This window comes from Capricornis sumatraensis, chromosome 10 (genome assembly GCF_032405125.1).
Source record: "Capricornis sumatraensis isolate serow.1 chromosome 10, serow.2, whole genome shotgun sequence".
In the NCBI taxonomy this organism is placed as follows: domain Eukaryota; kingdom Metazoa; phylum Chordata; class Mammalia; order Artiodactyla; family Bovidae; genus Capricornis; species Capricornis sumatraensis.
Window position 1 is genome coordinate 27,110,679 of NC_091078.1, and position 15,502 is coordinate 27,126,180.

General features: G+C 40.8%; 1 protein-coding gene across 2 annotated transcripts in view; it reads right to left on the reverse strand.

Annotated features, from left to right (window-relative positions):
• The window catches only part of ARID5B (AT-rich interaction domain 5B), a 188,196-nt gene that overhangs the window by 7,188 nt on the left and 165,506 nt on the right, over window positions 1-15,502 (reverse strand). The gene's annotated exons all lie outside the window — the stretch shown is intronic.

Here is a 15,502-nt window from a genome sequence, read left to right on the forward strand (position 1 = left end):
GGTATGATTAATGACTCACTGTGGGATTAATACAAGACTCAGCCTTAAAAATATGAACTTTAATACGGCAAACATAATTTGTTTTAAATAAGACAAGTTGACTCAATGAAGAAAATGTACTTGGCTTATAAACAACATAAATCTGTTCAAATATGGGGAACCCTAATTATTTTTAAACCAAGACTCCCAGGCAAAACCTTCTTTGGTTTGAATATTTGTTAGCTATTCTGATATTGGTTTCTAACTATGCAATTTGGATCTCAACTACTTAAACATACACAACTGTTCGGGTTTGTGAGTACAAAATGTGGGGATATTTGTGATCGTAATATTTCAGTCTTTAATAAAATACCAAGTAAATTATGGGTAAGTCAAATCCCAATTTACAGCACTGTAGACAAAAAATTCATTTACTGAGCATGCTCGGACAAGGTATGTGCAAGAAGGCGTGAATAATAGTTTCGAGCCCTGCATCTGGCAGTGGGCCAGCCATGAAGATCAACACAGCCCATGGGGAATAGTTATCTTCAGATCCCATTACAAACTGAGTTTAAACATGTTACAGCTGCTAAAACTGGAAACTGCTCTCTCTGTGTAGACTTACTAAAATAATATGTGGCTGCCAAATACCTGCTTCCCACTGTAATATTACAGTTAATGTTTATATAATAAAAAGCATAACTAAGCAGAAGAAGAGAGAAAAAAGCAATCCTGTTCATACTTGAATGTATTCCGTCTCATCTGTGAAGTCCCCAACATTCCCCTAATTGCTTTTATCTGCATAGTTCTGCCAACGACTTCATTCCCTTCAACAGCGGCAGGTTGGGGATTTTTGTCCAGGAGCAAAATGCACTGAATATTTTAAATTAGGAAGAATATGTTAAACTGACTTTAATGAAAACATATTTTTATTGTTAGGACAGATAGGTTTGTTTTACTTTTGTTTGGTTGCCATGGGAACCCAAGGAGCATTGAAGCCTGGGTATTTCAATGGTTATTGTTTGTTGGTACCACCCTCTCCCCCGCAGCTCCATTCTGTAATTGAGATGGTGACACCAGGAGGGGCTCCCTTCAGCATTACCTGAGGGTGGGGAAGGACAGGAGAGGAAGCAGAGACCAACAGAATAACACACATGGCCGCTACACCACCAGTCACCACACTCCCACAGGTCCTGAGAGTCCTGAGCCAATCCAGCTTTCTAGATGGGTGCTAAGGAGATTTTAATTTCCTTATACAGTGCTGCAAGTTGAAGAGGCAGGGCAACATTTCTATTTCATTTCTTTTCCCTTTCTTTTTTTTTCTGCCCTTCACTCAACTCAGCAGCTGGCTGGACGGCAGCAATAAAAAATACATTTCACTTTGCTGGTCAAAGGCCTGAAGCCAGAAGCAAGAAATCTGGAATTAAATGTTTCTTGTATCTGGAAAGAGGCATGACTAAGGTAAAACTGAATCCAAACACAAACGCTGCCTGTTCAAGGCTTCCAGAGGGGGTGTGTGTGTGTGTGTATAAAGGTCAATTGAGTGATTTTTTTTTTTCCTTTCTAAATCACTGAAAGATAATTATAGTGGCTCAGGGAATAAAAGCTCCCAAAATAAAACAAGAAAGGCAGCAGCTAAAAGGAAACAAGTAGAAATATGACCAGCTAAACCCTGAAGAACAGCTCATGGTCTCTCACCCAGCACACAAACAATCACTGTTCATATAGTGATTTCCGTTTGGTGCGATTTTCACTGAATGTTTTTCAGTTACCCTGTCATGGTACAACACAATTACTATGCAGGATATGATCTTATCATCTGATTATTAGAAGTTTTTACAGCACAAAAGGACGAAAGCTAGTATAGGTTTCTAAACATTTAAACGTTTAACGTACATGTGATACCATTAAAAACAGGGTAGCCAACCTAAGGTCAACACTGCCCAACGCAGGAAGCATTGTATTGTATAAAGAATTTAGTATAATGCAAAATGACTGTGCCTTGCGGAAGATTATTCCTCAAATATTTGTAATACAACAAAGATTTAATCAGCTTCTAAACTGTACAGATAAAAGCAAAAATGCATTCAGCCCCCAAGAACTCATTACACAGGAGAAATATTTTCAATGGGCTGCAACTCTTAAGAATGTGGTTTGGGTTTTTGATGGGTAGAAGTAATAGGGAAGAGAAGCAATATATTCATTAGGAAATCCAGAGAGATTCCCCGTCACCCGCCGCCCCCCCGCCCTGATCTAATGTAGTCTGAGGATTGAAAGCTAGGCAGATAAATGGGCCTCTACTATTACCCAGATTTCACATTTCAGATTAGCAAAATGCTTATTTATGATGCCATTAATGGATCTGAAATAGGTAAGCCACTGTGTATTAAAAAATAACATTTTTCCATAGGCATAAGATTTGTAGCAGCATGAGATTTTATTTTTCCCTAGGAATAATACAAGAACAACATTTTCCACCCCAAAGCAGAAACAGTAGGGGAGCCTTTTGCTATCATGGAGATTCTTATTAAATTCAGTCGCTGTGAAAAGCAAGATTTTTTTTCTTCCTTCTCCTTTTTTTTCCCTTAAATATAGATGACTTACAATCAACCCAAGTTAAAATTAACAAATCAATGGCATTATAACCTTGATTTATTAGCATCTGAGCCACTAAATTATCATCATACAAGAAATTGCTGGTTTGAAAAGATTTCGGCTTTGTTAAATCTCAGGTTAAATAATGGTGCTCAGTATACTAGGGTTTTAGATCTGCCTCATCTGATATTATGAAAAATTCAATACATTTCTCTACAGCAGAAGTCAAGGGTCAGCAAATCTATTACTGTAATGTAAGTAATCTGGCAACCTGCCAACTCTTTCTCCCTTTTATTATTATTTTTAAACACGAAGGCAGATAATTTTATATTTACAAATTCTGAAATCCTCCAGGGCCTTGCCTCTCTTTCTCATCAAAAAGCAGCAGCCTCACATTCAAGAAATGTATATTGCACATGTCCTCATCATTTGCATTTCATACAAAAGAAGCAAAGACCTTCATCTTTATTAAGCAACATCCCCTCCCCTCCTCATAGGCAGAGGAAGAATAATGTCAGATCTCATCAGAATGAGTGACCACTAATGTCTCCTGTATTGATTAATGCTTGCATGGGATGACTGAACTTTGGGGCCAAAACATTTAGCAAACAGTGCTTAAGAGGAGAAATGAGAATCTATCTATTTATAGAGCTTTGAAAAATGACATTATAATAATGTCTGGGACTGATTCAGTCTGAAGAGTAGGAGAAGCAGCAAATCTTTAGGGTTGTACTTGAACCTCAGATTCACCCTAGTTACTTCATAGGCACTTTTCTGCTATCAAATCAGTCAAAAATTCCAGGCCTAGAGATCTACCAGTGCCCTTGGAGCAGAATATTTTAGGGGCAGAGGAAAAAATGTTGGTGTATGTATCAGATCACATGCTGCTACTACTACTATACTAAAAAACTATAACTAGTACGTTTTTCCATGTCAGTAGAAAAGAAATGATACATTGGTTCCACTGGGGCTTCAGACCTGACATGATCCCAAATGGAGTCATTATACCTTCAAGTTGACTCCAGGGCTGATAAATTCTAAGGTTTGGCCGGACATTTCCCTTCTCAGCCAGAAACTGAAAATATACAACTTTGCTGTGAAGTGTGGGAAGCAATCTTTCACCAAATATGGAGCCAAGAGAAGGCATAGTTTTCTTTTTTAAAGGTAAAGTACACAAACTTGTTAAGGTTCCAGGAAATACGGTAAGCTCTAATCTCACATACTGTTCACCTCCAGCTCAAGGTGTCAGACCATCACTCTAAAAATAGAGGAAGAGCATTAGCTGGGGCGGGGAGAAGCTAGGTACCCAAACTAAAGTCTAATACACAAATGAGCTATGTCCAGGTGAGGAGACATGGGAATGTTTCCTCAGGGGACACAACACTGGTTGAGTATAATGGTAATTGGCCTGCTCTTTCCTGTCCTTTTATAAGCCAAGCTCCATCTAAGACAAATGTGGGCTTTGGATGAAGATCTCTACCATTTTACAGTGTGAGTTTCAGTGGAGCAGAAAAAATTGGTGTGCAGTGTGGGAGGAGCAAAGTATCAGTAACAGAGAGGGAGGAGAAAGAGGACTTCGGTGTCACCTTCCAACAGATGAAGATGTGAGCTCAAAGCTTTCAACAGCAAACCGTGGAAGGAGGTGCCATGCTGACAGGCAGGCCATGGAGAACAAGTCAATGGCAGGACCCACCTGAGCAAAGAAAATGGTGGGAGAACACAACATAGGCTCTGTGTAAAAGACGTAGGTTAAGCCATGAACTACCAAGGGTAAACTGTCCAGAGTTCTTTGCAAAGGAAGTAGGTATAAAGAGCATCATTTATATTCTACCCTAAGATACCAAAAAGGTATGCAGCCCCTTATTGTTAACAACAAAACATGGCCCCCTGTCTTCAGAGAAATCACTTCCTTAAGAGAATGATTAGTTTACCAGGGGGCTTCATTTCTTACTCAGGGGGCAGCCGAAGATGAAGACCTTTCGAAGACACTAATAGTCTCCATTTGCCCCTGGAAGTGGCAGGAGGGGTGACTCTGATACGTTCCAATAGTCGTGGAGTGACTGTGAACCTAACTAAACAATGAAAGGAAAGACGTGTTGCATCCATCAAATCAGTGGCTTGACTCTCATGAAGGAGGGTCAGTGAGACAAGAGGAAGGTCCAGGATGACAGGTCCCTGAGCTGAAGGTACATGGGCTGTGGGGGTAGGGGATGAGGTCGGAGGGTGGGGAAAGAAACTTCTGGTTGTCGTACATATTGATGAGGCATTACAGTATTAAGAGCAGCTGGGTCATGTATTAAGTTCCTAATAACACCAGGCCCTTTGTATGCCTTGTCATCAATTTGTTGAGGAGGAAACTGAGGTTAAGTGTGAAATAACTATTAAAGGACTAGTGAAAAACATATAGCTATTGTGTGCCAAAGTTTGAGTTCAAATACGATCTGCCTCTCTGACCTGTCTTCACCTCAGCAAGGTAGCTGAGTATCTTCAGAAATTATCTGAGAAGCACCAACACTGGGAAGATAGATACCGAAATGATCCCTCCTGGGTTAAGGGGAGTCCAAGCTCCTAAGGCAGAATCGGGGTGAGCACCCTCCGTTTCTCAGAGCCAGCAGACCTACAGAATACACACGTGGCCATTCCACCAAGGGTCACGGCGGCCCCGCAGGAGCAGCCCTATGGCTGGCCACTGGCCACTGCTCCTCGTACAGTACGCCAGGATAACCACACCATCACTCTCCAAAAGGTGGTAACCCTGGATGCACCCGGCACAAGCTGACGTTGGACGGTAAGAGAAACTCGGGAACCGCATCTCCCACGGACCCCAGCCTGCAGCACTGAACTCTGACCCTGTCGGAGGCCCCCATGGCCTCCCCAGCTAGACTCTGCTCCTCGTGCTTGACTCCTGCAGTGCCTCCTTGTTGCTTCTAAGAGGGTCTAGACTGGCGTTGGTCAGTCCCATAGCTTTCCAGGGAAGACCACACTGAAGAAGGCTGACATGGATTTAAGAAAGGCTGACTTTACATCCCAGGGATTAAGATATGTGCTCACAACAGAGGGCATGGATGGTAAATAGCGACCCAGGCTTCCACAATGCCCCAGCAAGCGCTGTAACAATTCTTCTCAATTCAAAAACAATGACTGACTCAGAATCAAGTTGCATGGATCTGTTTCAAGGGCAGATGAACATTATTTCAAGAATAATAGACAAATATAACTACAGTATTTTCAACATGATGTGCACCACCTCTCCCCATGAAAGCAGGCAGTGTCCATATGTAAAAGCAGATAAACAACCATTGCACTGAATTCCCATCACTGGTGATGGTGTGGAGAGCTTCTGAAATGTTCAACAGTCTCCCCAAACATGTATCATTTTGATCCAACTTTGTAATAACTTGTACGAAAACAAAATGTTCCAAGAGGTTTTCAGTGGAAGAGTTAAGGATATATTTTAATGGTAAACAATTACATTCTTCTGTCATCTGATACTTTTTTTTCCCCTTTCTTTTTTGGAAACATGCTTTCTGAATTTTCAATAGTGCCTTTGTGAAGGCATCTGTTACTCACATAATTGAAAAGATGTTTGTGCAGTGGCATGCTTGAGAATACAGTTATTTAATCTTAATGATAAAGCCCCGAGGACAGAAAATCATAAGTAGAAACCTCTTGTTATTTATCAAAAAGAAAAAGAGCTAAGACACCTAATCTATTCTCAAATTTAAATTCATGCTTGATGAAAACTATCAATAAAACCTGGAATCTGCAAAGTTTCTTAAATACTACAGTGAGGTTCAAAGGGGGCTGGGTGGGGGGAGTAGCAAGAAAACAAAAATGAGACAGTAAAGGAATTTGACAGAGAAAAAACTGCTGTTTGGCAAGCCTTTTTTGGGTCAAACAAAGAACTTGTTGTAGTTTATAGCATGACATACACACTTGATTAGTTTGTGCCTGAGGGTGTTTTTACACTCAACAGTGTAAACTCCAACTTCTAATAATTACAACTTGCATTCAGAGGCAAATTTAAGAATTTTTAAATAGAGATTTTTCAAAGGCTGTTGTTTATTCATTTAAAAAAAAAAAAACAAACCAGTTTTTCTACTCCAGGCCCTGGCTACGGTTTTGTTTTCCTTTTTAAAAGTTTCTTGAAAAATCCAGGCATTGGAAAGTTATCAGAGCATTTTAGGCATGTTGAGTGATACAGAGAGAGGCTCTCATGAAATTACCTGACCATCCTTTGGGGAGAAATTCTTTACTGATGAGAAGCTGCTCCAGGCATAGGGCTTACATCCACCCAATTCAGGTCCCTTATAAGAACAAGCCTGAGGGGGTATCATTGGAAAAGCAACAGCAATACCTTAGTCTGCTTATATCTCAACACTGTGTCTTATAACAATTTGGGGGGATTGCTGGTTGCCGGTAAGGGCCTTCTGTGGGTGTGGGGAAAAGGGAGGTGAGAGTGTCTGAGTGGCAGTGTTACAGAAGTGTTACCAACAGAGTGCCCCTAGGCTAGAGCCCCCATTACCAAGATAGTGTTTACAAAGAAGATGCCAAGTCCGCAGACTGGCTGACCCTACATGGATGAGGATGGTGCATGCTCTCCCTACTGGACCTCAAGGCAAGAGACTGAACAGACGCTGAGAGGATAAACTGTAATACCTGCCTTTGGTGCACCCAGTTTGGAAATTCAGCCTTAGAACTCTACCGACAGCCCCTTCTAGCACCTCATTCCCTACTTCTTTGTACACATATCCTAGAGAAAACTGTCCTTTTTGTTGGATTTAATTCATTCAACCCCTAATTCTTGATATGTTCATGATGGGTGCACTGGTAAGTCTCAAGGAAAGCTAACACCACATGGTCCTTGCCCTCAAATATAGTTTCTTTATTGTTTTTGAGTTCTACAACTGAAGTATTTTAAGCAGTGTATAGTGATCTACCTTAGATTCTAACCTAATCACTTTGAGATCCAGTTTATAAGTTGGTACAGCCACTATGGAGAGCAGTATGGAGGTCCCTAAAAAGACTAAAAATAGAGCTACCGTATGATCCAGCAATCCCACTCCTGGGCATACACCCAGAAGAAATCATATTTGAAAAGATACACGCACCCCAGTGTTCATTGCAGCACTATTTACAGCAGCTAAGACACGGAAGCAATCTAAATGTCCATCAACTGAGGATGGATAAAGAAGATGTACATATATACACTGGAATATTAGCCATAAAAAAGAATGAAATAATATTTTTTGCAATAACATGCATAGATCTAGAGATTAGCATACACAAACCTAGAGATTATCATACTGAGTTAAGTCAGAGAACAACAAAAATCTTATGATATTGCTTAAATGTGGAACTTATTTTTTTAAATGATGCAAATGTACTTATTTGCAAAACAGAAACAGACTTATAGGTACCAAAACAACTTATGGTTACCAAAATGGAACATGGTGGGGAGGGATAAATCAAGAGCTTGGGATTAACATATACACACACTATTATATATAGAATAGATAATCAACAAGCATCTCCTGTATAGCACAGGAAACTCAATGTTCTGAGATAACCTATATGAGAAAAAGAATGAATATGTGTATTTTTACAACTGAATCACTCTGCTGTATACCTGAAACCAACACAACATTGTAAATCAACTATACTTCAATACAAAAAAAAAAATCCAGTTCAAATTCTAGATTCTCCTGAAAGATTTTGCTCATTTCACTTGGAAATTCTCTTCTCTCTTTGATTTCTATTACTTTGTGACTCAGCTGGTAAAGAATCTGCCTGCAATTCCGGAAACCTGGGTTTGATCCCTGGGCTGGGAAGATCCCCTGGAGAAGGGAAAGGCTACCTACTCCAGTATTCTGGCCTGGAGAATTCCATGGACTGTAAAGTCCGTGGGGTCGCAAAGAGTCAGACACGACTGAGCAACTTTCACTTTCACTGAACTTTATTTGTATCTATTACAACTTACTTACATAAGGTTTTTATAGCCTTAAGTTATTTAACTCTTTTTCATGTATGTATGGACTAGAAGTTCGATCATAAGTAAGCCAAAGGCCACACACCTCCCAGTTCTAATGAGATGCCATACTGAGAATTCTGAGGCTGAGTCTGGGTTCTTGGGGAGCATCATCACGTTCCCTTAACAGTCTCTTCCATGAATGTGGTAGCATGGGCACCTCCTCATTGTTTGCACCCCAATCTTGGTAGATGTTCAAAAAACACCAATTGGCTCTTGAGGCCAGTAGCAAAGGAAAAAGACAGTCAATCAAATGGTAAATCTATCCCACCCAAGTAAAAGAAACTGGCCAATAGGAGAGGGTTTCTTACCAATTTCAAAAGTCACCTTAGGCACTGTTGATAGACTGACACTGCCCTCATCCCAAGAAATACTATATGCAACATCTGGACAAGCTCTGGATCTTCTGAGTGACACGAATGAGAGGCATTTACATGGGAGCAAGCCAAGCTGGTGAAAGCCCATAAACTGTGCTCTGAGGCTTGGATGAATGGAACAGGAAAACTTGATGTGAGAGGAGTTTTGCCAAGCGTATGAAGACCTGTCACTGAGAAAATGGAGCATGTGGAACAAGTCAGCCCCAGAAGGTAAGGCAGGGTCGATGGGAAGCCACAGGTGTCTTGCTCAGTTTGAGGAAGAGTGCACAGATGAAGGGTGCCTTCCTCGCCCTCCCACTGCAGGGCGTCTAAGCAGAGGCTGGATGAGCTCAGTGCCAGCAGTCATTCAGTCTTTGCAGAACAGGACAGCCAGCAGGCTACACTGTGCCTACAGGTGTGTTTAGTTTACATAAAATATTTTCAGAAATACTGGAGCCAATATTTGTAAGTTGGGTGATTTCACATAAAAGTCATCTCTAAGACATGGAAGGTCTGGAAGCACTGAGACTGCATCCTCCTAAGGCAGCAGGTGTCGGCTGATCCCACTGGCCTCCCTGGCTGGGCTGTGTGTGCTCGTTTCCTGCTGCCCAGCCTGGGCTGCCTGTGCTCACCATGCTACCTGCCCCCATCAACGTGGGAGTTTGTGACCACGGATGTGGAGCGTTGCTGCTGCAGGGACCCTGGATTTCCTATTTCTGACTGACACGTTTGTAAAACACCATAAAAAGGAATTGCATCTTCCCTGTAGCTCAGACGGTAAAGAATCTGCCTGCAATGCAGGAGACCAGGGTTTGATCCTTGGGTCGGGAAGATCCCCTGGAGAAGGGAATGGCAACCCACTCCAGTATTCCTGCCTGGAGAATCACATGGATAGAGGAGCCTGGCGAGCCACAGTCCATGGGGTCGCAGAGTCAGACATGACTGAGTGACTAATACTAGAAACGAAAATTTTAAAAGACATACAACATGCATAGCCTCATTTTTAACAAAATTAGACACACACAAAATTATGCTGGTAAACTGCTCTGTAAGTGTCTCAATGCTTATTCATTGCTGCCCTGTTCACAGGAGAACCTCACTTGAGTAACACTGTCTAGAGGATTGCTAGAGGCTGCCTCAGATCTGTGCAGCCCACCTGTGGCCTTCGGAACTGTGTGCTAATTAACTTCAAGGGCATCAAAATGCGCAAGAACACCCATCTTGTCCTAGACATGAACAGAACTGTAACTCCCCTTCCCTTGGCTTTTTCCCACAATATGACTAGCTGAGTTCCTTAGAACCTGATGTATTTTTGGCATTTTACCTTAAAGCATATTTCTTAACTCAAAACGTGAACCTCCCACACCCTGGGTTCCACCTTCAGAGAGAAAAAGGCCGAAGCTGCAGCTCACTGTCACTCGGGCTCTGGCCAAATGCATGGGGCTTGGGTGCAGCTCACAATGCCCCCATCCCCCAACCAGGAACTGCAAAGGAAGCCAGCGGCATGACAGTCTCACCCAAGGAAAGCTTATGGGCAAAGCAAAAGGGTAGAATTGGAAATTGGGCATTACATATGCAAGAAGATGAGGCATAATTGTTCATTTCCCCCACAAATACATTTGTTTATGATTTTGATTTTCTAAGTACTCAGAAAAGCACATCATAAAGTACTTCTGTCTTAATGCTCCTTTTAAAATCCCTAGTAACAGCTTCATGTGCTCCATAGAAACAGACCATGTAATTTATTCAGGAAAATTAAAACCAGTAATCTGGTATTCTGTGTAAAGACTTCCCCCCCCTTGCATGTGCTTAAAAAACATTAAAAGAAAAAGAAAACAAATCTGCATGTGAAAACAGCCTTTAAAATGAATTACTACACCAGAAAATCAAGCTAAGAGAACTCTTTTAAGGTAACCATTTTCCTTTCTTGTTGCCTTACAGATAAAAGAAACTGATTTGGGGCATCTTAAATAATGAGTTGGACAAGAAAGAAAATGTTCTACTTAGAAGTGTCTTGCACAGGAGGAGGTGGGTATTTTTCTTTGCACTGTAATCTGCAGTAACTTTATCTATAAATCCTGAACAAGAAACGTCTAGAATGACCACACTTCATAAGCTTTGCTGAGTTGAGATATCTACACAGCAAGTCTTTCGATGGGGAAACATTAATGCTTTTTATATTAGTGATCATCCGTAACATGAGCAATTAAGTACAGTACTAATGGACTGTGGCCAGGAACCTGTTACTAATATTAAAAACTGACAGAGATGAATAGGCTTGGAAGCAAAACTAGGCTGACAAAGACATTTTTATGAAGTGCTTGGATCTATTTGATTTAAACCAATCAGAGGCAAGTTTTGGACAAGTCGGGCCTTCAGCGACAATGATGCATTCACAGGCATTGTACCATTTCAGCTATGCCTTAAATAAAAACACTGATTCTTTTCAGCAACCTGTACTTTCATTATTACACTCATTAATAAACCAAAAGTGTCCAATTAATATACAAGTAACATTTACTGAAGACCCAGCTACTTTTTTGTTGTTGAAAAAAGAAAACATTTACTGGAGACACGAACCACACTGCATGAAAAATAAATCAGTGGATAATGCATAGTAATCACTCACTGCTTCTCCATCTTCTAGGAAAGCAAAGTTGGTGGTAGGGAAATAGAAGGAGGAGCTAGTCTCTGTATTAGAGTGAAAACGAGAGGCCAAGTACACTGGCAGCAGAGCACGAACTCCAATCGGACTTTAAGGGCATCTCCAGACTAGATGTTTGCTCACAAAATCCTGGCCCTTTACAACTCCTTGAGCCTTCTTGAATACGATGGCCTTTCCCCAGCCTAGTCATTTCTGTCTTAATTGTGTGAGCACAGCCTGTAACTAGCAAGAATGAATGAAACCTGCCAGTATCACCCAACACAGTTGTAGCCAAGAGCTTCAGCCTTTTCTTTGACCTGAGCATAAATGGTTCAGGTTCTGGGACAGATATGGGTGTCCTCTTCCCTTCTCTGGCAGAAACATCAAAGAGAAGACATCTAGAGCAGCAATTCCCAGGCATGTCTCCCCACCACAAAACACAGGAGTATGGATGATTCCTTTGAGAACACAGTTCAAATGAGTGAGTGGCATTATGGGAAGCACAGTCTGATTTAAAAAAAAAAAAAAAAAACACACACACAAACCTACCAAAATTTGCAGATGATTGATTTAAACTATTATAAATGATTAATTATTCATGACACCCCTTATAGTGATCACAACAGTACAAAACTTAGGTGGTGAAAGGAAATGCCTACTATAAAACTCTTTGAGGAAAACACAGGCAGAACACACTTTGACATAAATCACAGAAAGATCTTTTCGGATCCACCTCCTAGAGTAATGAAAATAAAGATAAACAAATGGGGCCTAATGAAACTTAAAAGCTTTTGTACAGTGAAAGAAACCATAAACAAAACAGAAAAGACAACCCACGGAACAGGAGAAAATATTTGCAAATGAAGTGACTGACAAGGGATTAATGTCCAAAATATACAAATAGCTCATGTAGCTCTATATGAAAATAAAAACCCAATCAAAAACCAGTGCAGAAAATCTAAATAGACATTTCTCCAAAGAAGACATAAAGATGGCCAAAAGGCATATGAAAAGATACTCAACACCACTCATTATTGGAGAAATGCAAATCAAAACTACAGTGAGGTATCACTTTATACGAGTCAGAACGCCATCATCAAAAAAGTCTACAAATGACAAATACTGGAGAGAGTTAGGAGAAAAGGGGACTCTCCCACCTGCTGGTGGAAATAAATGTAAACTGGTGCAGCCGCTACAGACAATGGTATGGAGGTTCCTTTAAAAACTAAGAATTCTCATATGATCCAGTAATCCCACTCCTGGGCATGTATCTGGAGAAAACCGTAATCTGAAAAGATACATGCCCCCCCAATGTTCACTGCAGCACTGTTAACAGTCAAGACATGGAAGCCACCTAAATGTCCGTCCACAGAGCAATGGATAAAGAAAATGCGGTACATACATACGATGGAATATTACTCAGCCGTAGAAAGACGGAAATAATACCATTTGCAGCAACATGAATGGACCTAGAGATGACCAAACTAAGTGAATCAGAAAAAGACAGATCACTTATGAATAGAATTTTTTAAAAAATTATATGAATGAACTTACTTACAAAACAGACACAGATTTCGAAAACAAACTTATGATTCCAAAGGGAACTGTGGGAGAAGGGATAAATTAGGAGTTTGGGATTAAATTATACATACTACTATATATAAAATAGATAATCAAAAGGACCTACTGTATGGCATAAGGAACTCTACTCAATATTCTGTAGTAACCTATATGGGAAAAGAATCTGAAAAAGAATGGACACATGTATATGTTTAACTGAATCACTTAGCTATACACCAGGAACTAACAACTTTGTAATCAACTATACTCCAATATAAAATAAAAATTAAATAGAAGAAAATGCCAGGAACTGGGATGATGACCTTGCTAATCACCCTGCAACAGCCACTCTAACCTGGGTTTCGGGTTCTGCACAGTGATTTCTATGTTGGGGTGTCGTGTGCCCCCCGATGTAGCTGACTGCTGTCTCGCAGCTCCAAACCCACTCTTCTGCACTCTGCTTGGTGATACTGGGATTGGGACAACACGAATTCCAAGTCCTTTTTGTCAGCCGCCTTCCTATTGGGGTTCTGCAAATGGCCCCACCAGGCCAGGGCAAGGGAGAAGGGACTGCCTCCCAATTTGCTTGCCCTTCCTTTCACTGCCAAGCCAGCAGGAACTTAGCAGCGGCTGCTGGTTCCAGCCTCTTGCTTCTTTCCACTGTCCCTGAACAGTGTCCTCTGAGATGGTCTGGCACCAGCCGTCTGCATGCAGCTCCACAGTGCCCTCCTTGAGCTCCTGAAGCACCGGCACTCACTGGGTGCCTCTACCTGTGAGGGGTCTGAACCCCAGTCTGCTGAGACCACTGTCCCAACTTCCGGGTGGTGATAACATAAGCTCTGTATTCTCTCAGTCCTAGGAAACCTATGGTTAATGCCTCTGTGTGAGTGGACTGCTTCACACCACAGCTGTTAAGGCAATTCCCTATAGTTCTCTTTGTTGAATACTGAAGTGTGAATTTTTATTTTCCTCCCTGGGTCCTGACTGATACAATGACCAAAGAAAATTCCGGATTTCGAAGAGTAACTGACATAGCTTTTCAAAAACTTTATTCCAGTGGGAGACCAAAACTTTATGAATTTTGCTCCCAAGAATCAGAGAAGAAAAATCTCTAAAAATCTTTAATAATGCTTTTTAGTTGCTGAAGTTGGAGGTACTTCTATTAGAATTTTCCATTTTGACTGACTGCAGGCATGTGGGATTCTGCTCCTCCAGGAAGAGGTAAATCATAAAACAAAGTACACAACCTTCAAAAGAACATATCTTGGCGTTTGAGATTGAAGCTATTTTTATACACACAACTGCTTGAGTAAATTAAACACACAACCATACACATGTACCTGCTGCTACTAAATCCAAACCTTTTTCTATCCCAAACCTTATCTGTTATTTGACCATGTGACGCTTTGTGATACATTTGCTTACTTTTTCACTCCAATGAGGTGAGCTAGCTCACAGCTGAGATAACACTCCTTTCTCAAATTTTAATCACTATCTGGTTCTTTAAGTGTGATGGGCCACATGTTAGGGACATTTGCACATGAAGCTAAGGGAGGTTCACTATCATAATAAAAACTGAAAGTAGAGACAGTGTTTCTAATGAAAATGTTTTGATTAAAGCTTTGACTCATAATCCAAACAAGAGGACTCTGACACCTCAAATGCCACTTACAGAACACTCACCCCAAATGCCAGCGCCTTTTTGTACTAGAATTTCACTGTTGTACCCGCTACCAACAGTGAGAGTATGGTCTTTTGTATTAAATAGTGAGAGAAATACACTCACTTAAAAAAAACATTCAATGCAGTATACTGCAACAATGCTATGAAGAATAGTAATTTCCATCATCAATTAAAAAAAAAATCTTTCTGGATTATAACACTGTCAAATAAAGCAGTTTCTTGGGAATACTTTGTGAGGCTTTTTCATAGGGTTCTAAACCCAACTTAATTTATTATACCTATAAAAACATTGTAAGTTTCACCGAATGGCCATATGAAAAGGGACTCTGTAAAGTGCAGTGCAGATAAAGATACAATTGGACTCGAAATACGACTAAGAGTTGGTGTGTGACGTGACATTATCTGAAGATGCATTTGTGTGATCCAAAGATGGGTGTTAAGCATGTGGTTTGAAGCTGGGATGGTAACTGATGATATGAAGAGCAACCATCAATTTACCACTTGTGTTGTACTTTTCAAAGGAGCAAGCTATATGGCCCATTTGCTCAGCTGTGTCTTGACTTCATCCCATCCATGGCCATTATGAAAAACACACTCAGACACCTCTATTTGGATCTCACAAGCTCTGAATGTGAAACCAAGAAGCTGAGTCTGTCT